At 40.0% G+C, this 22,157-nt stretch overlaps 1 long non-coding RNA gene across 1 annotated transcript in view; it reads right to left on the reverse strand.

The window, feature by feature from the left end:
- The window catches only part of LOC140729979 (uncharacterized), a 252,119-nt gene that overhangs the window by 124,318 nt on the left and 105,644 nt on the right, over positions 1–22,157 (reverse strand). Inside the window, exon 2 of the long non-coding RNA XR_012099452.1 lies at positions 6,982–7,073. This is a non-coding gene — a long non-coding RNA (uncharacterized lncRNA). The remainder of the gene's footprint in view (positions 1–6,981; positions 7,074–22,157) is intronic.

Here is a 22,157-nt window from a genome sequence, read left to right on the forward strand (position 1 = left end):
CTTGTTTCCCATAATAAATTCAACCGTTTCTGTCTTCAATGGCCCAATTTTGGTCTTAACTATTTTTTTGCTATTCACATACCTAAAGAAGCTTTTACTATCCTCTTATATATTCTTGGCTAGTTTACCTTCGTACCTCATTTTTTCTTGGCGTATTGCCTTTTTTGTTATCTTCTGTTGCTCTTTAAAAGCTTCCCAGTCCTCCAGTTTCCCGCTCATCTTTGCTATGTTATACTTCTCTTTTATTTTTTATACTGCCCTTTACTTCCCTCGTCAGCCATGGCCGCCCCTTACTCCCCTTAGGATCTTTCTTCCTCTTTGGAATGAACCGATCCTGCACCTTCTACATTATTCCCAGAAATACCTGCCATTGTTGTTCCACTGTCTTCCCTGCTAGGGCCATTGAACTTTGGCCAGCTCCTCCCTCATAGCTCCATAGTTCCCTTTGTTGAACTGTAATATTGACACATCTGATTTTCCCTTCTCCTTCTCAAATTGTAGGTTAAAACATATCATATTATGGTCACTACCTCCTAATGGTTCCTTTATCTCGAGGTCCCTGATCAAATCCAGTTCATTGCACAACACTAAATCTAGAATTGCCTTCTCCCTGGTAGGCTCCAGTACAAGCTGTTCTAAGAATCCATCTCAGAGGCACTCCACTAACTCCCTTTCTTGGGATCCAGTACCATTCTGATTCTCCCATTCTACTTGCATGTTGAAATCCCCCATGACAACTGTATCATTACCTTTGCGACATGCCAATTTTAACTCTTCATTCAACTTACACCCTACATCCAGACTGCTGTTTGGGGGCCTGTAGATAACTCCCATTAGGGTCTTTCTACCCTTAGAATTTCTCAGTTCTATCCATACTGACTCTACATCCCCTGATTCTATGTCTCCCCCCTCGCAAGGGACTGAATATCATTCCTCACCAACAGAGCCACCCCACCCCTTCTGCCAGTCAGTCTGCCCTTTCGATAAGATGTATATCCTTGAATATTCATTTCCCAGGCCCTGTCCGCTTGAAGCCATGTCTCAGTTATTCCCACAATATCGTACTTGCCAATTTCCAGCTGAGCCTCAAGCTCATCTACTTTATTCCTTATACTTCGTGCATTCATATATAATACTTTTAATTCGTTACTCCCCTCTCCTTTCATATCTATTCCTATTTCACTTGGCCATACTGTATGATCTCTTCTTGAGCTTTCTACTCCATTGATTCTGTTGTCCTTTTTAACTTTTATTTTCACTTTCCCTTTAACTCCATCCTTATATTTCCAGTTCATCCCCTCCCCCCCCACTACTTAGTTTAAACACATCCGTGTTGCAGTGGCAAACCTGTCTGCCAGAATGCTGGTCCCCCGCCTATTAAGGTGCAACCCGTCCCTTTTGTACAATTCATCCCTACCCCAAAATAGATCCCAGTGGTCCAAGAATGTAAATCCTTGCTTCCTGCACCAGTTCCTCAGCCACACATTCAGATCCATTATCTCTCTGTTCCTGCCCTCTCCAGCACGAGGAACTGGAAGCAAACCAGAGATAACCACCCTGGAAGTCCTGCTTTTCAGCCTTCTTCCGAGTTCTCTGAAGTCCCGCTGCAGAATGTCCTTCCTCTTCTTCCCGATGTCATTTGTGCCGACATGCACTACCAGTTCCGGCTGTTCACCTTCACCCTTGAGGATTCCCTGCAATCGGTCCGTGATGTCCTGGTCCCTAGCACCAGGGAGGCAACACACCACCCTTAAATCTCGCCTGTTGCCGCAGAAACCCCTTTCCATACCTCTTACTATGGAGTACCCTACTACCACGGCTCTTCCTGATGTCTGACTCCTCGGCTCTGCTTCTGCACCAATTTTCAGCTCGCAGACCTGTCCGCCTCTCAGACTGGCAGTATCTTCTGTCCTGACAGCTTCCAAGAGGGTGAACCTGTTTACGAGAGGTACATCCCCTGGGGTCTCCTGTACTTCAAGCATCCTTTCCTTCCTCATCGTCACCCCCTTTCTCTCTTCCGGTATCTGTGGTGAACTACATATACCTGTCTGGACACCCCCCCCCGCTGACTGCTCCTGTGGCTCCTCCCACAGACCGTGACTCCTCCCACAGAGCCCTATATAAAGGCGATTGGAGGCACTGCTCCTCCCTCAGTCTCCAGGATGTTGTGTGGTGGTCTCTTGCTGCTGACGGTGCTTTCTTCCAGCCAATAAAAGCCTACCTTGACTCACATCTCCGAGAGTTATTGATGGTGCATCAGTATCCTCGATGTAACGACCTCACTGTAGGTCATGTCCAGAAAACTCTCGTTTTTGCGGATAAACCTGAGGTCATCCAGTTCTTTCTTCAGTGCTGCAACATGCTCCTTCAGAAGCTGAATCTGGACACACTTTCCACAGCTGTAGCAGCCGGGGGCACCATCAGTGTCCCTGACCTCCCACATCATGCACATAGCACACTGAATCAGCTTAGCAGTCATGTCTTCAGCCTCTCCAATTGTGCCTGGCATAGTCTCCTCCCTCAGCCTCCTTGCTGAAGACTCTCGAGCCAAAGATTAGCACTTTTCACACCAGGCACTTCCCTCAACCAGGCCACTTCCCGACAGTGAAATGACAGAACCTGGAATAGCACGGCACAGGAATAAATGCTTCGGCCCATGATGTATGACATCAGTTTAAAACAATCTCATCTGCCTGAACATAGTCACTCCATTCCCTGTCTTCCTGTCTAAATGGTCTTATTGCTATCATCACGTACAACACACTGGAGGAACTCAGCAGGTCGGGCAGCATCCGTGGAAACGAGCAGTCAACGTTTCGGGCCGAGACCCTTCATCAGGACTAAAGAAGGAGGGGGCAGGGGCCCTATAAAGAAGGTGGGGGGAGGGTGGAAGGTGCCAAGAGAAAAACCAGTAAAGGGAAAGATCAAGGGATGGGGGAGGGGAAGCAAGGCGGGGATAGGCAGGAAAGGTGAAGAAGGAATGTAAGGGGAAAGCACTATGGGTAGTAGAAGAAGGCAGAATCTTGAGAGAGGTGATAGGCAGCTGGAAGAGGAGGCAGAGTGAAAGTGGGATGGGGTAAGGGAGAGGGAGGGAATTACCAGAAGCTGGAGACTTCCTATCATATCTGCTTCAACCTCTTCTATTAATAGTGTGTGCACCAGCCTCTGTGTAAAAAAGTCAGTCTCGTAAATTACCTATAACCTTTCCCCTCACTCATCATAAAAATATTCCCTCATTTCCACTGTGGGAAAAAGGCTCTGATTATTCATCCTATCCACGCCTCTTATAATTTTATATACTTTGATCAGGTCACCCCCTCATCCTTCAACACTCATGAGAAAATAATCCAAGTTCCTTCAGCTTCTCCTTAAGAGTTAATATGCGCTAATCTTGGCAACATCATGGTGAATCTCTTCAGCACCCTCTCCTTCCTGTAACACAGCAACATCTATACACGTGTCCTTCTGCAGGTGGGCAGTGGATAGCAGCCTGACAAGCTGCATCACTACATGGTACAGAAACTGTGCTGTGGCGGACAGGAAGGTTGTACAGCGAGTAGTCAAAATTGCCCAAGGCATCACCAACACCAGCTTACTCACCATCAAGGAGAAGTGCCAGAAAAGGGCTAGTAACATCATAAAGGAGCCCACCCATGCTGCTCATGGACTGTTTGTCCCATTCCTATCAGGGAGCAGGGTATGTAGCATCCACAATTACTTACCCCACGCAGTAAGGCTGATCATGACCTGCACCCACTACCCCAACCCCACCACTACTATGTTATCATTTCCTGTCAATCACCTTATGTAGACACTCCTGTGCCCAGCGTCCTTTTATGGACATGCAATCAATCTCTGTATATAAGCTATCTTATATATTTATATTTATTCCATTTTCATTACAGTATTCTTTACCTTATCTTGTTTATTTTTGGGTGCTGCTCGAATCCTGACTAATAATTATTTCGTTCTCCTGTACACTAATGTAGTGGAAGCGACATTAAACAATATTGAATGTTGAGATATGAACAGTATTGGCAGCAAATGTGAGAACCTGTGTGTGATTGCCATTCCGTTAAATCACTTGAATGAAATGACTGAAAACTGAAGATGAAAAGCATGACTTAACCGAGCCTTCATCCCTCTGTTAATTAGCTGTAACACTGCGAAGATTTTGCTTTTACTACTCCCTTCAAATAAATTATTATTATCTTCAGATTATTCGTAAAGTGCAAGAACCTTCCAATGGGAAGTCGCACAGTTATAGTACCAAACACACCTTGGCCAGGTTGCCTTGCTACCGTGTGCAAATAGGGGAGGGTCAATGTGGGGGTGACACTATCAACAGTAAAATATCAGCTCATTTTACAACTCACCCCAGTTTCTCTGTTCTCAACTCCCCGGCACCTACTTTACACTTTCCATTATTTGTAAAATATCATTTCACTCTCTTTTGCATTCTGAGAGTTCAGCAGAAGAATCTAGAAAGAACTAACTGCATTTAATCAATAATTCCAGTCAGATGCTTCAGTGGATCTTTGAAATATCGATGTTTTGATTAGTCATTTCAGTTGTTACAATGTAGAATTTTTCTAAAAAGTCCAGTGCAAAATATTTTCAGCCATCAACATTGACAAGTGCAAAAGAGTCACCTTATCTCCACAGATGTCCTTGAGATTTATGGCTGCCTGTAAGCAGATGAACCTCAAGGCTGTATAATTTGTACATACTTTGATAATAAATGTACTTCGAACTAAGTGCAGCTTATAATAATTACGTTTAAACATTAGACATGAACATAACACACAAGAGGATAAATAATGCAGCCTGCCACTCTCTCCGCACCAATCCCATAGACAAAGGGGCGGCTGTACCCTGGCCTCTACCTTGCTGAGGCCCGGTGGCAACTCTCAGACACCTCCTCTTGAGGAAAACCTTACTCTGGACCATCAGAAAACTGCCGCTGTCACCACTGTTGTAGGTTGAATCAAAGGCAGTGATGTATCAGCATATAGGAGGGAGATTGAAAATCTGGCTGAGTGGTGCCATAACAGCAATCTCTTACTCAATGTCAGCAAGGCCAGGGAGCAGATTATTGACTTCAGGAGAAGGAAACCAGAAGTCCATGAGCTGGTCCTCATCAGGGGATGAGGGGTGGAGCCAGTTAGCAACTTTAAATTCCTCAAGTGCTATTATTTCAGAGAACCTGTCCTGGGCCCAGAGCCTAAGTGCAATTATGAAGAGAACACAAACCTCTACTTCCTTAGGGGTTTGTTGAGATTCAGCATGACATCTAAAACTCTGACAAATTTCTATAGTGGAGAGAATATTGACTGGCTGCATCAGAGCCTAATATGGAAACACCAATGCCCTTGCACAGAAAATCCTACAAAGAGTAGTAGATACGGCCCAATCAATCACAGGTAAAGCCCTACCCACCACTGAGCACATCTATATGAAACGCTGTCACAGGAAAGCAGCGTCCATTATTAGAAACATCCACCACCTAGGATGTGCTCTCTTTCACTCCTGCTGAGAGGTGGTACAGGAGCCTCAGGACCCACACCACCAGATTCAGGAACAGTTATTACCTCTCAACCATCAGGGTCTTAAACCAGAGGGGGTAACTTTACTCAACTTCTCTTGCCCCATCATTGAAACGTTTCCACAACCTATGGACTCACTTTCAAAGACTCTTCATCTCATGTTCTTGACACATATTGTTTATTGATTGATTGATTTATTATTATTACTATTTCTCTATTTTTGTATTTGTACAGTTTGTTGTCTTCTGCACTCTGGCTGAACGGCCAACTTGGTGTGCTCTTTCATTGATTCTGTTATAGTTATTATCCTATAGATTTATTGCATATGCCCATAGGAAAATGAATCTCAGGGTTGCATAGGGTGACATTTATGTACTTTGATAATAAATTGACTTTGAACTTTGACATCATCAACTCTGGAGAACTCCCATCCACTGCAAATAAACTTGTAGTTCATTTACCATGCACTGCTTGTTTCTACCTCTTACCCAAGGTCCACAACCCTGACTGTGTGGGTAGGTCAATTGTCTCTGCCTGCTCCTGCCTCACTGATCTCACCTTCTCATACCACGATTCCATTCTATCCCCCTTGGCTCAGTCCCTTCCCACCTACATCCATGCTCTCGATCTCCTCACTATCAATTCCCTGACCCTGACTACCTTATTTTCAACATGGATGTCCAGTCCCTATACACTTCCATTCTCCGAAAAGAAAAGCTCTCTGCCTTTAAAAAAAGCCTTAAAGCTCTCTGCTTCTTTCTCAATAAAAGAACCAACCAGTTCCCCACTATCATCAACCTCTTCTGTCTGGATGAACTGGTTGTCACCCTCAACAAATTTTCTTTTGGCTCCTCCCACTTTCTCCAGACCCGAGGAGTAGACATGGGCAGCCACCTGGGCCCCAGCTATGCCTGCCTTTTCATTGGCTAACTACAACATTCCATGCTCCAAGCCTTCCATCTCTTCATCCACTACACTGATGACTGTATTGGTGCTGTTTTTGCACCCATGCTGAGCTCGTCAATTTCATCAACTTTGCCTCCAGCTTCCACCCTGCCCTTAAATTCACTTGGTCCATTTCTGACATCTCCCTCCACTTTCTCGCTCACTCTGTCTCCATCTCTGGAGACAAGCTACAACTGGCATCTTTTATAAACCTAACGATTCCCACGCTATCTCGACTATGCCTCTTCCCACCCTGTCTCCTGTGAAAATGCTATTCCCTTTTCTCAGTATCTTCAACTCAGCCACATCTGTTCCCAGGATGTAGCTTTCCTTACCAGGACATTAGAAATGTCCTCCTTCTTCAAAGAATGGTGTTTCTCTTCCTCCACCATTGATGCTCCTTTCAACTATATCCCCTCCATTTCCCGAATATCCATGCTCACCCCATCTTCCCACTGCCATACAGTGATAGAGTTCCTCTTGTCCTTACCTATCACCCCATGATGCTGCCTGGTCTGCCGAGTTCCTCCAGTATTTTGTGTGTGTTGCAAGGAATGCACGTTTAGGTTCAGAACATTCCACCTGTGAAAATATGACAAATGGAAAATGAATTAGAAAGATATTTAACTATGACATTTTAAAATAAGCTATTAATATTTAATATACTTCACTGAAATTTCAGTTTAAATGACTCCCTTCTGAATATAAATGTTTACAACCTTTGATCATAATGACTTGACCCTTTTATACTTAAGGGTTTTTATTGGTCCCTCTCTAAAATATGGGTGACTGGAAATATTAAGTCATTATACTGTATAAGTTCTGTGGCAAAACTCTGCAGATTTGTATTTCATTGTTCCAATCTTATATCCATGTATTGTCCTAGCTCTGTATTGAGAAGCTCTGATATTGTCTAGGCACTGACAATGGTCCAATGGTTCAAAGGTTCAGGTTCATTTATTATCGAAGGATACAAACTCTGAGATTCTTCTTCTTCAGGTAGCCAAGAAGAAAAAACAAAGAACAGCAACATGATCATCAACCCCCAAATCCCACTACTCCGTACAAGAACATTAGCCCCCCCCCAAAACACAGAATATAAAAAACTATAAGACAGAAAAAAGTCCATAGATCATAGTCAAAATCCATATCTGCATCCAAAATGCAGAAAAACCCTGGTAACATCCTTCGGGCACAGTGACAGGCCACAAAGACTCGCCTCTCCGGTAGCAAAGCAATCCCACTAGTGATCAGAAGGCAGGCAGTGAATCTACAATTATGAATGATTACCTTTCTAAATTTTTCTTGACCATTTATTAGTGTTTGTTTATCTAACCTGCAGGAATGTAGTTAAGGATGAAACATGTTGAGGCCCACAGTTGTCACAATTTAATATCTTTTTGGGATGCTTTTCACAGTTTTTCCTGTTACTAAATCATCCCCTCTGAGAAGCAAAAGGTGTACGTTACATGATCTAGTGGCACAGATGGTGTGCAATTGCAATTACCCCAGTTGCAATCATCTGTGTATCATGCCTTTCATAAACTCTTGCAATGTGGTTAATCAGATCGGGATGCGGAAAACCAAACAAAAACTGAATTTTTCACAAATATTCTCTATTAAAACAATTTCTTTTTACAATCCACAGAAAGTAAGGAGGCATCAAAAATAAATTTATTCATCAATAAATGCAATCATCCTTCTTGATCTGCGGATAAATAATTAATAATAGAAAACAAAAATATAGTGAATGCTGGAGAATTGAAATATAATGCAAAATACTTGAAATACTCAGTTGTTCAGATAGCAAATGTGAGAGAAGAACACAGTTAATGTTCAGGTCTATGACCTTTCACTTGATGAAATGTCACCAACTTAAAGTGTTGTACAATTTTTACATTATCACTAACTTCAAAGGAAGTTCCCCACAAAGATCTCCAGACTCGATGGTAAGGTTTTTTTTCATGACCTTAACTTCATGCTGGCAAGTGACGAGCAGTCAAAGGAAGATTCTTCATTATACACTTCTAACAAATCAAACCAAGGTGTTAAATTTTAATGAGCATGTTTAACATTTTCTATAGGGAGACAAAAGCAATTGGGGCCCAAATAAGAGATTAAGGTTGAAGCTGAAATATCACAGTATATACAAACTTTTACAAGTAAGACACACAAAATGCTGGAGGATCAAGCAGCATCGATGAAAATGAATACAGTCAACATTTCAGGCCGAGACACTTCTTCAGGACTGGAAAGTAAGGAGGAAGATGCCAGAATAAAAAGGTGGGGGAGGTGAAGGAGGATAGCCAGAAGGTTACCAAAAGCCAAGCTGGTGGGTGGGGAGGGGAGAGGTAAAGGGCTGAAGAGGAAGGAATCTGACAGGAGAGGAGAGTGGACCATGGGAGAAAGAGAAGAAGGAGGTGTTAGGCAGATGAGAAGGGGTAAGAGGCCAGGGTGGGGAATAGAATAAGAAAGAATGGGGAGGGAAAGGGAAAGGGCTTCACCGACCACCTTCTAGCTATCCTCCTTATCCTCTCCCAACCTTTTTATTCTAGCATCTTCCCCCTTCCTTTCTAGTCCTGAAGAAGGGTCTTGGCTGGAACCATGGACTGTTTATTCATTTCCACAGATGCTACCTGACTTGCTGAGATCCCTCAGCATTTTGTGTGTGTTGTTTTGGATTTCCAGCATCTGCAGATTTTCTTGTGAAGACTTTTTTAAAAGTAAATAATTTTCTGGTTATTTTCAAAAGATGGTCTTTGAAAAATTACATTTCCACCAAAAGAAATTATTTTTATGTCCAATGAAATGGTCCTGAACATTAATTTTTACTTGAATACATAATAAATTTAGGTAAATTTCATTCAACAAGAAATTTCATTTTCCAAAAACCTTGAAATCCTTGTTAACTCAGAAAGGTTTCTATTTGTCAGGATTTCAGCAGCAGAGCTTACAGAGGAGGAGGGTATCACTGACAGCAACTCAGCTTCACTAGTCGCTGTCAGTTTCACAGTGAATGCTGACGATCTCACCATCAGCCTGTAGGCTGCAACATGACATAGGACACAGAGCAGTACAGCAAAATATGAGCCTTTCAGCCACAAAGTTGTGCCCACCTACTCCACGATCATTCTAGCCCTTCACTCCAACACAGCCCATAACCCTCCATTGTTTCTACATCCACGCGCCAATCTAAGTCTCATAAACGTCCCTATTACCTCCGCACCCCTGCAGTGTTCCAGTCACTCACACTCTCTGTGTAAAAATACCTACATCATCTCCTACACTCAGTGCCACAACTGTCGAGGGCAAATACTTTTCTGTCTGTGATGCTACTTTCAGGGAACTATGTATTTATACCCCAAGGTCTTGTTGTTCAGTAACACTCCCCAACACCATTTAATGTATATATTCTGGTCTGGTTTAACTTCGCTGAAGTGCTTCACTTTACACTTGGACCATACGGCCACAAGACATAGAAGCAGAATTAGGCCATTTGGCTGATCAAGTCTGCTCTGCCTTTCCATCGTGGCTGATTTCTTATCCCTCTCAACCCCATTCTCCTGAGTACTCCCTGTAACCTTTTTTGCTGGAAATACTGTGACATTTCCCAACATAATTATCTCACAGGAGAGTTCTGGACGAGCATATTATTGTCCGTTGGAATCTTGAGGAACAGCTTCGTGTGAATAATTTCTGGGTCTTGTTCTTTTTTGTGTTGTATACCAGGCAGCAAAACAGCATGTGGCCAAAAACAAACCTTTTAAAGCTCAGTCACTTGGAGTGAAACTTTACTGCAAAAATGTCACATATTTTGAGCTCTCTGTCTGATAAATAAACACAGCTCCATATGTTTAAAGGGTGTTCAATCTGGTATGCTCCACTGATCACATTTCTCACTCTGTACACGATCCTGATTTTTTGACAACTTGCCTTGTTAAGGACTGATGAAACAAGTGAATTTTGTACCAATAAACAGGCTGTAAGTTTTCAGTATATCCCAGAGACTATTTCACAGTCCGTCTTGGACAGAACCTCATGCTTTACTGTTCTCTGGGAGCCAGTATCATTGGCAGAAGTTAAACGAGAAGACACTGCCGTCAATCTGTTTAAGTTAAATAATGAAAGTAAAATAGGTGGAACATAAGAACGCAAGAAATAGAAGCAGGAGTAGGCTATCCGGCCCATCGAGCCTGCCCCACCATTCAATAAGATCATGGCTGATCTGTCCGTAAATTCACCTCCATCTACCTGCCCTTTCCCCATGACCCTTAATTCCCCTACTATGTAAAAATATATCTAACTGTATCTTAAATATATCCAGTGAAGAAGCCTTCACTATTTCCCTGGGCAGAGAATTCCACAGATTCGCCACCCTCTGGAAAAACAGTTTCTCCTCATCTCCGTCCTAAATCTTCTCCCCTGAATCTTGAGGTAATGTCTCCTAGTTCTAGTCTTATTTACCAATGGAAACAACTTTCCTACTTCTATCTTATCTATCCCTTTCAAAATTTTGTATATTTCTATAAGATCCCCTCTCATTCTTCTGAATTTCAGAGAGTATAGTCCCAGGTGACGCAATCTCTCATTGGTTAACCCTTTCATCTCTGGAATCAACCTGGTGAACCTCCTCTGCACTGCCTCCAAAGCCAGTATATCCTTCCTCAAATATGGAGACCAGAACTGCACACAGTACTCCAGGTGCGGCCTCACCAGTACCCTGCATAGTTGCAGCATGACCTCCCTGCTCTTGAATTCAATCCCTCTAATAATGAAGGCCAACATTCCATTTGCCTTCTTAATAAGCTGTTGTACCTTCAAGCCAGCTTTTTGCGATTCATGCACAATCACTCTCAAGTCCCTCTGCACAACAGCATACTGCAATCTTTCACCATTTAAATAATAATCTGCTCTTCTATTATTCCTTCCAAAGTGGATGATCTCGCATTTACCAATGTTGTATTCCATCTGCCAGACCTTGGCCCACTCACCTAACCTATCTATATCCCTCTGCAGACTCTCCACATCCTCTGTACAATTTGCTTTTCCACTCAGTTTAGTGTCATCAGCAAATTTTGCTACGCTACACTCAGTCCCCTCTTCCAAATCATCAATGTAAATGGTAAACAGCTGCAGGCCCAGCACCAACCCCTGTGGCACCCCTCTCACCACTGACTGCCAACCGTTGAAACACCCATTTATACCAACTCTCTGTCTTCTGTTGGTTAACCAATCCACTATCCATGCCAATACACTACCTCTGACTCCATGCATCCATATCTTATTTATACGTCTTTTGTGTGGCACATTGAATGCCTTCTGGAAATCCAAGTATACGACATCCACCTGTTCCCCTCTATCCACTGCACTCATTATGTCCTCAAAAAACTCCAGTAAGTTTGTCAAACAGGACCTGCCCTTTCTGAATCCATGCTGCGTCTGTCTAATGGAACCACTCCTTTCTAAATGTTTCACTGTTTCTTCCTTAATGACAGCTTCAAGCATTTGCCTGACTACAGACAAATGTAGACAACTAACTGGCTTATTTAAAAAGTGGTGTGACATTTGTTGTCTTCCAATCCGCTCGGACCTGCCCAGAGTCTAGAGAATTTTGGTAAATTTTACCAACTCATCTACGACAACCTCCACCAATTTCCTCAGCACCCTGGGATGCACCCTATCAGGACCAGGGGACTTATCTACCTTCAGGCCCTCTAGTTTGCTCATCACTATCTCTTTAGTGACAGTGATTTTATCGAGGTCCTCATGAATCAACCATTTGACCCACTGGAGTAGATAATTTTGTACATAGTGAGAGAAAACCATTTGACTACTTCCTGAAATATGGTACTATGATTCAGAGTGGGTGCAAAAAGGACTGCTAATTGCCCTTAATACACCAGGACATAAAATTGAGATGATCCCATTCTTCCACACATATTGTGTACAATACACACTGTTGCAAATCCACTTTGCCTGCTAAAATCAGCCTGTTTCACAAAATATCTATATATATATCAATATCAATATATCAATATATCTAAAGTGCAAAATATTCATCTGCCCTCCTATATTTAATTTGGATAATCCAGCCAATGATCCTCCAAGTATACAACCAATTCCCCAGCAGCACTAAGGTTATCGACTTGCACTGTGCTAGGCTATAGAGTCATAAATCTTAATCCTGGACATTACTGGTTGCAGTAAGCAAAGAACCAATTCTAAAAGCACCACTCACATCTAGTCAGAGGTTCTGAATTGCCACGATAGTTCATCTTAAATTGAGCTTAAGGAGACTGAATGTTCACCATTGAAATATTTTAGCAACTGGACCAAGAAGTGAGAGCAGAGGTTTCAGGCACAGCGATTTTCAGAGCAAAGAGGATCAGAAGTGATGCACTACCTTCCTCTGTTGCTAAGTGACTGCGTTAGTCAATTATTGATGAATTTTCAGTGAAACTGTGCTCTCCAGCAACAGCTGTAACCTTTGTAGTTTTCTTTTCCTACCATTATGTTGCATAGCTAAGTGAGATTGTTATCATAGCCACAGTTTATAACATCCCTACCACTACTAAAGTTAGATATCTGATTTAGAATATTGAACTTTGGAACAGTTTGTTTGGACACAGCATACATAGAGGCACTGAAGATTCAAGGTAATATAGCACTTTATTGTATTAATGTTGGTTGATTCACTTGTAGAAAGCATTGAGGGACATGGTTTAAGAAGGACATAAAAGCAATAGAGCATGTCTATTTAAAATACTGGGGAAGGGAAAAGCAGGTGGACTTTTCTAGAGCCGATAACCCATCTCCATGGTTGAGCTTCATTCGCAACAACATTCGATAATCCTCCCCCACTTTAACAGATTTATTAGTTCACCCAGAGCCACAATTCAAAGAGTGGCTACCCAGCAGGGTTTGATCATGATAAGGCCAACAGACAAAAGCTAAATGGAAAAATTCCACGTTTTGATAGCTGAGTTAGGGAAAAGTCTTGAGCTGAAGTAAGTGGATTCACTTGAGGTTTATGCTCGTGTAATGAGGCTTGCATTGCATGTGCAGAGTTTTAATTTCAAAATCACAAATCACTTCTCCACCTCACTGCCTAAGCATTAGTCAATCCTTGCTCACCGCATTGTGTTATACACAAAAATCGGAGCAACAGTGGGTCATCTGGCTCCTCAAAGCAGGCCCACCATTCAATATAATCATGGCCGATTTACCCCGGCCTCAAATCCTCTACTGTGTCAAGTCCCCATAGTCCTTAATCTCTGATCTTTCAAAAACGTATCTATTTCCATTTTAAATATAGCTAATGAGCTAGCCTACGGAACTCTCTGCGTTTGAGCTTAAGAGCCGCAAAGTAATGTTGCAACTCTATAAAACCCAAGCTAGATTGTCTTCAGTTCTGGTCTCTTTGTTACAGGAATGATGTGGAAGTTTCAGAGAAAGTGCAGAGGAGATTTGTCAGAATCTCCTGGACTAAAGGGCATATCTGATAAGGATAAGCTACGTGAGATAGGGCTTTTCTCTTTGGTGCAGTGAAGGTTGAGACGTGACTTAATCGAAGTGTACAAGATGATAAGAGGCATAGATTGAGTGTAAAGCCAGAGACATTTTCTCAGGGTGGAAATGGCTAATATAAGGGAACATAATTTTAAGGTGATTGGAGCAAAGTACAGGGGTGGATGTCAGAGAATGGTAAGTGCTTGGAATGCCCTTCCAGGGGTGGTGGTAGAGGCAGATTCATAGGGAGCATTTAAGAAACACAGTTACGTAGTGATTAGCACAATGCTTTACAGTGCCAGTAACCCAGGCTGCTGTCTGTAAGGAGTTTATACATTCTCCCTATGACCGCGTGGACTTCCTGCAGATGCTCCTGTTCCCTCCCACAACCCAAAGATGTATTAATTATTGTAAACTGTCCCATGAGGGTTATATCAGGGGTTGCTGAGTGGCACAGCTCGAAGGGCTGGAAGGGCCTTCTCCACGATGTATCTCAATAAATAAATTTTATAGGCACATGGATGATAGACAAATGGAGGAAAATGTAAGGCAGAAGGGTTAGATTGATCTTAGAAAGGCCAGCAGAACATTGTGGGTTGAAGGGTCTGTACTGTGCCATAACGTTGTAAGCTCTACACTCAGTGGCCACTCTATCAAATACCTCCTGTTCCTAATAAAGTGGACACTGAATCTATGTTCACGGTCTTCCGCTGCTCCAGCCCATCCATTTCAAGCTTCGACATGCTGTGTATTCTACATACCACTGTTGTAGCGTGTGGTTATTTCGGTTACTGTTGCCTTCCTGTCAGCTTGAATCAGTCCGGCCGTTCTCCTCTGACACCTTTGATAAACAAGACGTTTTCGCCCACAGAACTGCAGCTCACTGGATGTCTTTTGTTTCTCACACCATTCTCTGTAAACTCTAGACTGTTCTACATGAAAATCCCCAATCAGCAGTTTCTGAAATACTCAAACCACCCCATCTGACACCAACAGTCATACCAAAGTTACTTAGATCACATTTCTTCCCCAGTCTGATGCTTGGCCTGAACAATCACTGAACCTCTCGACCATGTCTGCATGTTTTTATGCACTGAGTTGTTGCCATGTGATTTGTTTTAATGGGCAGGTATACAGGTTTATCTAAAAAGGTGTACAGAGAGTTAGGAAAAAGGCTGAAAAGCAGGACCTCTGGATTACTCCCAATGCCATGAGCTAGTCAGGCCAGGAATAGGATGATGGTACAGATGAATGAGTGGCTGAGGAATTGGTGCAGGGGGCAGGGTTTCAGGTTCTTGGATAATTGGAACCTTTTCTGGGACAGTGGTGACCTTTACAAGAGGGTCGGGTTGCACTGAAACTGGAGGGGAACCAATATCCTGGCCACGAGGTTTGCTAGTGCTGCCTGGGGGGTTTAAACTAGTTTTGCTGGTGGATGGGAAGCAGAGCAACAGGTCAGAAAGTGGAGGGGTGGTGAGGAAGGTAGATGTCAGGGCCGGTAAAATAGGCAGGATCAAAGTAACAGTTACTATAGGAGAGGTAGTTTGAAGTGTGTGTGCTTTAATGCTAGGAGTATTATGGGTATGGGTATTATGAACTTTGAGCATGGATCAGTACAGGGAACTCTGATGTGGCTATTACAGAGACTTGGTTGAGAGAGGGGCAGGAATGGGTGCTTAATGTCCCAGGGTTTTGAAGTTTTAGAAAAGATAGAGAATGAGGTAAGAGAGTTGGAAGGTTGCACTACGAATCAGAGACAATATCATAGCTGCACTCAGAGGGGACATATTAGTGGACTTGTCTACTGAGTTTATATGGGTAGAACTCAAAAATAAAAAAGGTGCAATCAATCTGACCAGATTGTACTACAGATCCCACAATAGCCACCAGGACATTGAGGAAAAGATATCCAGGCTGATTCAGGAAAGATGTAAAAACAATAGGGTTGTTATTACGGGGGATATTCAACTTCCCTATTATAAAATGAGACCTTCTTAGTGTAAGAAGTTTCTATGGGACAGAATTTGTTAGGTGCATCCAGGAGGGTTTCTTAAAACAATATGTAGATAGTCAAACAGGAGGAGGGGCTGTACTGGACCTGGTGTTGAGTAATGAACCTGGCCAGGTGACCAACCTTTCAGTAGGTGAACAGTTAGGGAACAGAGAACACACCTCCTTAAATGTTAAGAGAACCTTGGATGTCGAGAGAGGTGATGAATTCAGTCAAGAAGAAAAAGGAGAAATATGTAAAGTTTAGGAAGCTGGAATCAACCGAGCCCTTGAGGATGAAAAGAAGCCAGAAAAGAGCTCAAGAAGGGAGTTAGGAAAGCCAACAGGGGCCATGAAAAGTCCTTGGCAAGTAGGATTAAAGAGAATCCAAAGCATTCTATTGAGCAAGAGGACAAACAGGGAGAGTGTAGGGCCACTCAAGGATAAAGGGGGAAACATTTGTTTGAATATGGAGGATGTGTTTGAGGTCCTTAATGAGTACTTTACATCAGTGTTTACAAAGAGAAAGATGAAGAGGACAGGGAAATCAGTGCTGAGCCTATTGATATGGTCTTAATGCTCTTTAAGAAACCCAACACTATCTCCTCATTTATTGTGAAATGCCCTAGTCTATCAAGACCATAAGACATAGGAGCAGAATTAGGCCATTCAGCACATTGAGTCTGCTCCAGCATTCAATCATGGCTGATAATTTTTCCTTCTCCTCCTCAACCCTAGTTCCTGGCCTACTCCTCATAACCTTCAATGCCATGTCCAACCTATTAATCTCTGCCTTAAATACACCCAACAACCTGGCCTCCACAGCTGCATGTGGCAACAAATTCCATAAATTCACCACTCTTTGGTGAAAGAAATTTCTCTGCATCTCTGTTTTGAAAGGGTGCCCCTCTATCCTGAGGCTGTGCCCTCTCGTCCTAGACTCTCCCACCATGGAACATCAACATCCTTTCCACATCTACTCTGTCTTGGCCTATCAACATTTGAAAGGTTTCCATGAAATTCCCCGTCATCCTTTTGAAAATGAGCAAGTACAGACCCAGAACCATCAAATATTCCTCGTATGATAACCCTTTCATTCCTGGAATCATCCTTCTGAACCTCTTCTGGACTCTCTCCAATGCCGGCACATCTTTTCTAAGATGAGGAGCCCAAAACTGTTCACAATACTCAAGCTGGATTCCTGGAATTTTCTCCCCATTTAGAAAACAGTCCACACATTTATTTCTACTGTCAAAGTATATGACCATGCATTTTCCAACATTGAATTTCATTTGCCACTTTCTTGCCCATTCTCCTAATATGTCTAAGTCCTTCTGCATGCTACCTGTTTCCTCAACACTACCTGCCCCTCCACCAATCTTTGTATCATCTGCAAACTTGGCAATGAAGCCATCTATTCCATCATTTAAATCATTTATATACTGCATAAAATGAAGTAGTCCCAACACTAACCCTGCCCAACACCACTAGTCGCTGGCAGCCAACTAGGTAAGAAGCCTCATGTGTGGCACCTTGTCAAATGCCTTCTGAAAGTCCAAATATACAAAATCCACTACATCCCCTTTATCTATCCTACTTGTAATCTCCTCAAAGAATTCCAACAGGTTCATCAAGCTGGATTTTCTCTGAAGGAAACCATGCTGACTTTGTACTATCTTGTCCTGTGTCACCAAGTACTCCATCACCTCATCCCTAACAATTGACTCTAACATCTTCCCAACCACTGAGGTCAGGCTAACTGGTCTATAATTTCCTTTCTGCTGCCTTCCTCCTTTCTTAAAGAGTGGAGCAACATTTGCAATTTTCCAGTCCTCTGGTACCATGCTAGAGTCCAATGATTTTTGAAAGATCATTTCTAATGCTACCACAATCTCTAATGCTACCTCTTTCAGAATTTTAAATATTTTTAATTGAATTTTCAAATAGGTTACAGAAAGAAAAAAAAATTATCAACCCTTCCCCCCTCCCCTTAACCCCTCCCCCCTAACATATCCCTATAGAAAAAAAAGAAGAAAAAAGAAAGAAAGAAAGAATGCCTGGATATCGGAAGATCCCCACATGCTCCATGGAGTTCATAATAGCTTTAATATGTATATTTATTTCTTTCCCCAGATAACCAATAATTTTATCTTCGGAGCACCTATATATTTAATCCTATTTTTTGTAAATAAGGGCGCCAAATTTTCAGAAATATTTCATATTTATCTCTTAAATTATAAGTAATTTTTTCAAGTGGAATGCAGCTAAAAATTTCATTCTTCCAGCGATCTATACTTCAGTATGAATCCGATTTCCAAGTAACTGCAATAGCCTTTTTGGCTACTGCCAATGCAATTTTTATGAATTCTTTCTGATGTTTATTCAATTTGGATTTGGATTTTATCCCTTCAATATCACCTAGTAAAAATAATATTGGATTATGTGGAAGTTGTATTCCAATAATTTGTTCCAGTAAAACTCTTAAATTTGTCCAAAAAAGTTGAATTTTAGAACAAGACCAAGTAGAGTGTAAAAAAGTACCAATTTCTTGATTACATCGAAAACATTGATCAGATAAATTTGAGTTTAATCTATTTATTTTTTGTGGTGTAATATATATTTGATGTAAAAAGTTATATTGTACTAATCTTAGTCAAACATTTATTGTATTTGTCATACTGTCAAGACATAATCTTTTCATTTCATCAATTTTAATATTCAAATCAGTTTCCCATTTTTGTCTTGACTTATGAATTCCTTGTTTAATTGCCTGTTTTTGAATCAAATTATACATACCAGAAATAAAGTTTTAATTTTTCCTTTATGAATTAAAGTTTGTATTTCATTAGGTTTCGTCAATAACATTGTTTGACCCAGTTTATCTCTTAAATAAGCCATTAATTGGAAATAACAGAAAAGAGTGATATTTGATATTTTATATTTATTCTCTAATTGGTCAAATTACATTAATATACCTCCTTCAAAACAGTCTCCTATATATCTAATCCCTTTGTGAAACCAGTTATATAAAAGTTGATTATCCATTGTAAAAGGGATAAATTTATTTTGAATTAAAGGTCTCTTTGCTAATGAAGATTTCTTTATCTCATCATCAAAATTTATCTTATTCCATAAATCAATCAAATGTTTTAGTATAGGAGATTCTTTCTTTTCCCGTATCCATTTAGATTCCCATTTATATATAAAATCTTCTGGTATATTTTCTCCTATTTTGTCTAATTCTATTCTAATCCATGCCGGTTTATCTTCATCAAAAAAAGATTCAATAAATCTAAGTTGATTTGCTTTGTAATAATTCTTAAAATTTGGTAATTGTAACCCTCCTAGGTCAAATTTCCATGTCAATTTTTCCAACGATATTCTTGACATTTTACCTTTCCAAAGGAATTTCCTCACACATTTATTTAACTCTTGAAAAAATTTCTGCGGTAATTGTATTGGTAATATTTGGAATAAATATTGTAATCTAGGGAATATATTCATTTTTACAGCATTGACTCTACCTATTAATGTTATTGGTAACATCATCCATTTATCAAGATCCTCTTGAATTTTTTTCAATAATGGCAAATAATTTAATTTATATAAATTCTTTATATCATTATCAACTCTTATACCTAAATACTTTATACCATTTATCGGCCATCCAAATTGAGTTATTAATTGACATTGACTATAATCTCCTTTAGTAAGGGGTAGAATTTCACTTTTATCCCAATTTATTTTGTACCCTGATATTTTCCCATATTCTTCCAATCTAGAAGATAATTTACGCAATGAATGTAATGGGTTAGTTAGATAAATCAGAACATCATCAGCAAATAAGTTAATCTTATATTCCTCCTGATTAACTCTGAAACCCATAATATCTGTCAGTTCTAATTAATTCAGCTAATGGTTCTATCGCCAACACAAATAAAGCAGGTGATAATGGACAACCTTGTCTAGTTGACCTTGTTAACTGAAATGATGTTGAAATTTGGCCATTTGTCACCACTTTAGCTTTGGGGTTAGTATTTAAGGTTTTAATCCATTTTATAAAAGATACTCCTAGTCCATATTTTTCCAATACCTTAAATAAAAAATCCCATTCCAATCTATCAAATGCTTTTTCTGCATCCAAAGCAACTGCCACACTCATTTCTTCCCTCTTTTGTGCCAAATGAATTATGCTAAGTAACCGAGTTACATTATCTGCCGATTGTCTACTTTTAATAAATCCTGTTTGGTCCATGTGTATTAATTTTGATAAGTATTTAGATAATCTGTTAGATAAAATCTTTGCTATTATTTTATAGTCCGTGTTCAACAAAGAAATAGGTCTATATGATGTTGGTTTTAAAAGATCTCTATCTTTTTTTGGCAATGCTATTAAAATAGCTGTCAAAAAAGATTCTGGAAGTTTATGCGTTCTTTCCACTTGGTGTATTAGCTCCATAAAAGGAAGAATTAATAAATCTTTAAACTTTTTGTAAAATTCAGGTGGAAAACCATCTTCTCCTGGAGATTTATTACTCTGAAGTGATCCTACAGCTTCTTCGACCTCTTTTAATGTAAAAGGCACATCTAATCCCTTTTGTTCTTCCGAATTAAATTTTGGGAGAGTTATTTGTGATAAAAACCTTTCTATCTCAACAATATCATTTTGTGATTCTGATTGATACAATTCAGAATAAAAAAAATTAAAAGTTTCATTGATTTCTAAAGGTTTATAAGTAATTTTATTTACACTTGTTCTAATTGCATTTATTGTTTTGGAAGCCTGGTCTGTTTTTAACTGCCAAGCAAGAATCTTGTGTGATCTTTCACCTAGTTCATAATATCTCTGTTTAGTTCTCATAATTGCTTTTTCTGTTCGGTATGTCTGAAGTGTATTATATTGTAGCTTCTTATTAACAAGTTGTCTTTGTTTTTCTTCTGTCATATATCTTTGAGATTCTTTTTCTAATTTTGTAATCTCTTTTTCCAATTGATCTATTTCTACCATATATTCCTTCTTAATTTTAGAAGTATAACTTATTATCTGGCCTCTCAAATATGCCTTTATCGCTTCCCATAATATAAATTTATCATCAACTGAATGTGAGTTTGTATCTAAAAAAAACTGAATCTGTTTTTTCATAAAATCATAAAAATCTTGATGTTTTAATAATATTGAGTTAAATCATCTGTAAATCAATTCCTCCTTATCCATCATTATCATTGTCATTATCAAGGGGGAATGATCTGACAATATTCTTGCTTTATATTCCATATTTTTCACTCTGTCTTGAATATTCGCTGATAGTAAGAAAAAATCTATCCTTGAATAAGTTTTATGTCTATTTGAATAAAATGAATAATCTCTTTCTCTTGGGTTAATTCTTCTCCATATATCAATCAAATTTAAATCTTTCATCAATGATAAAGTTAATTTTGCTACTTTTGGTTTTGTAACAACCTTTGTTGACCTATCTAAAACTGGGTCTAGACAAAAGTTAAAGTCTCCACCTATTAATATTTTATCGTGTGCATCAGCCAAATTCAAAAAAGCCTCTTGTAAAAATTTTACATCATTTTCATTTGGTGCATAAATATTCATAAGAGTCCATAGTTCTGAAAAGATTTGACAATGTATAATTACGTATCTTCCCGCAGAGTCAATTAATACATTTTGTATTTTAATTGGTAAAGTTTTGTTGACCAAAATTGCAACTCCCCTCACTTTTGAATTAAATGAAGCTGCTATAACATTTCCGACCCAATCTCTCTTTAATTTCTGATGTTCTATCTCTGTTAAATGTGTTTCTTGTATAAAAGCTATATCTATTTTCATTTTCTTAATGTATGTTAAAATTCTTTTTCTTTTCACCGGTCCATTAAGCCCATTAACATTAAAACTTTAAAAATTCAGTAAATTAGTCACTATTTTTAACGGGGTTACTCCAGTCTATAATAATACGTAATATTTCAACTCTCATAGTACCTTGGGGAATTATTTTAAAATTCTCCATGTTGCTATGTGTCTCCCCTCCGATCATCCAGGCAAAGAAAGAAAGATAAAAGAAAAATAGATTATAAAGAAAAAAAAACAAAAAACCCCCCTGCTAATGTTGTGAATGAAAAAAAAGCACAACATTACCCCCCTCCGTTGTGCAGGTCATGGCA

Source organism: Hemitrygon akajei, chromosome 7 (genome assembly GCF_048418815.1).
Source record: "Hemitrygon akajei chromosome 7, sHemAka1.3, whole genome shotgun sequence".
NCBI lineage: Eukaryota > Metazoa > Chordata > Chondrichthyes > Myliobatiformes > Dasyatidae > Hemitrygon > Hemitrygon akajei.